We start from the raw sequence: 2909 nt of genomic DNA on the forward strand, positions 1-2909 counted from the left end.
TGTCAGTGTATTATTCTTCATATAAAATTTAGAAAATCACATCATATACATGTAAGGAGCGACCCCGTCGTGTGGGTTCGTATCGTGTAGGGCATGACTCTAGTAAATTGCATCATATACATTTAAGGAGTGACCTTGTGTATGAACTTATATCATGTAGGCACAATCCTATAATGGTATGGTACATACAAAGAGTGACACCATATGTGTACTCATATCATGTAGGGCATGACCTAGTATATTACACTATATGCATGCAAGGAGTGACCTCGCATATGAGTTCAGTATAAGGCACGACCCTATTAGATCTCGTAAATGTAGGTGAGACCCCATATGTATGCTCATATTGTGTAGGGCACGATCCTAGTAGATCATCTCATATACATGTAGGGAATAACCTCACATGTGGGTTCATGTCGTATAAAGCAAAACTCTAGTGGATCACATCATATACTTGCAAGGAGTGACCTCGTGCGTGAGCTCATATCATGGACACAACCAAATAGATATAAAGCTCATATACGAGTCATACTCAAACAAGGTTGAAGGCAACAAGTAGACGGGCTCCAAACCATAACCACAAAAGGTAGGGTTCCAACATGAGTCTTGACATGCCACTCTGAAGTTAAGTCCGTCTATATGAAATATGAAAACTCATTAAATTTGGTATCAATTGAACTATAACAACCTAAAAAAAAATAATGATAAATGTATTTTGTATTTTATGTGTGGTGTGTTTGATAATAATAATAATAATAATAATAATAATAATAATAATAATAATAATAAATAAATTAAAAAAAAAAAAACGAACGAAACGAAGCAGCTGCGTCAAGCAGCTGCTGTAAAGGGGGGATGAGGGGTGGCGGACGCGTAGCTGGAGGCGTGGGATGGATGAGTGGATGATTAGAGGATGTGGAATTGTGTTAAGGCTGGATTAAGCTTTAAAAAGGAAGAAAAAAAACGAAGAATGGTGATTAGCGAAAAACGTAGAAAAACAGAGGAGGAAATTTTGAGAATTCGAGTTTTGGTTGCTTAAAATTGGACATCAATCGAGGGTAAAGGAAGAGGGGTTGTTGCTGTGAGGAATCATTTGAGGAAGGGGATACGGCCACGAGCTGAATCGGACGGTGATTCGAAGGTAACGAAAAACCCATATCACCGAACCTTCAAATCTCGATATCTTGATTCACACTGCATAATAAGTTATGAAATAAGGTTTGTTAGGACCGTAGTTAGAAGATCTATAAAGTTGTAGAAGAAATCAGAACGAAATTCGAGCTGTAGAGATGAAATTTTTGCTTCGGGACACAACGGGTATTAAAGGAAAAGATTGGGAAAAATTGCAGGGAGGAGAGGTTGAAGACGAGCGCGTGAAGGACACGCGAGGCGCGTGGGAGGCCGCGAGTGGATGTGCGACTGTACGCGGATCAGGCGCGTGAGAAAACGAACCTCCGACCTTGTATTGGCGCGTGAGGGCGCGTGAGAAGGTATTTTGGCTCCCGGTTTGTCCCGTTTGACTCCTCTTGACCTGTTCTATCAAAACTGATCTATACTTATGTTGAAATCGATAAAATATAGGTCTAATAGGAAGGAATTGTGTTGAAATACTATTAAACGTACATTCAAGGGGGAAAAGGAGTTCGCAACCAAGTAAGTAGCGTATCGACTTTTGAACTAGTTCTTAACTTGTTTTACAACATGTGAGTATGTTGTTTACCTGATTAAGAGCTTAATAAGTTATGATGAACTTTGATGATATTTAGTGTTTATTGTATATTGTGACTGCTTGCCTGTGATGTAAGCGTGATATAAATGATTGTCAGAATGTTCTACGTGTTGATCATGATACATGTATGGAAGCATGCAGTAACTGTGAGTATGTTATGCATGTTAATGGAAAGGTTATGACTCTAGATATGCTTATTGGTTGTTGAGCTATGGCTTATTTACTGAGTATGATAGTCTACTAATTCCCGCGGAGTTCCTGGCCAACGCGCTGTGTGCTAAGTCAGGGAGCATGAGTACTCCTGACCGTTGGTATATGAGATAAACAGGCCGCCAGAGCAATTAGTAGACGGGCCGTATTTGACCGAGAGCGAGTCTTACATACGAGTCCGAAAATTCTAGATAATCATATTGAGAGAGAGTCAGTAATCTAGCTGGAGGTAGCTGAGATACCTCATTAACGAACAGATGACCCTAGTAAGAGAACTAGGAGTCAGTGATGAATAAAACGTAAAAACACCTGGAAAGATTAGTTATGAACCCGTGAATGATAAGCTAGCTACTTACTGAGTAATCTAATTACTCATCAGAATTATTATAACTTTTCTTTCCAGATGTAGATGCTGCAGGCCAGCCGAGGACGAGACCAGCGGGCTAGAGACTATGGGAATCCATGTCTGGGTCTGTTATGTAATTATGTTTCCGTTGTCAAGAATTTACCTTAGTCGTTTTAAGTTTTTTTTAAAAGTACTGTTTTTTTTTTAATATTTTACCGGATGTTTTTTTAGAAATACTTTGAATTTTATGATTGGATATCAGAGTCTCTTAATATTGTCGATGTTAACTCCTGTTAATCGTTGACGATAAGCGGGTGTTACATGAACACTCGATGAACCCTTCATTAAGTCAAGTCGTATGATCGTCGTTAAATTTATTCATAAAATGTTGTGTTTGTGGGACTATTTAAACCATTATCACAATTTTCTGTTCACAGCTGGCCTGGTGGGTCAAGAAAAGATAGAATCAGACTTGTTTTCCACAATAAATCAAAATTTTATTAAAATAACAAAAATCACTTTTTAATTTAAAAATACTTAAAAATTAAAAGGGAAAGACTTTTTATTTGACTTAAAAGAAATAGATAATAGATTTTTTTCCCAAAAAAAAATAATAAATAGAAT

Source organism: Cucurbita moschata, unplaced genomic scaffold, assembly GCF_002738365.1.
Source record: "Cucurbita moschata cultivar Rifu unplaced genomic scaffold, Cmos_1.0 Cmo_Scf00017, whole genome shotgun sequence".
NCBI classification, from domain to species: Eukaryota; Viridiplantae; Streptophyta; class Magnoliopsida; order Cucurbitales; family Cucurbitaceae; genus Cucurbita; species Cucurbita moschata.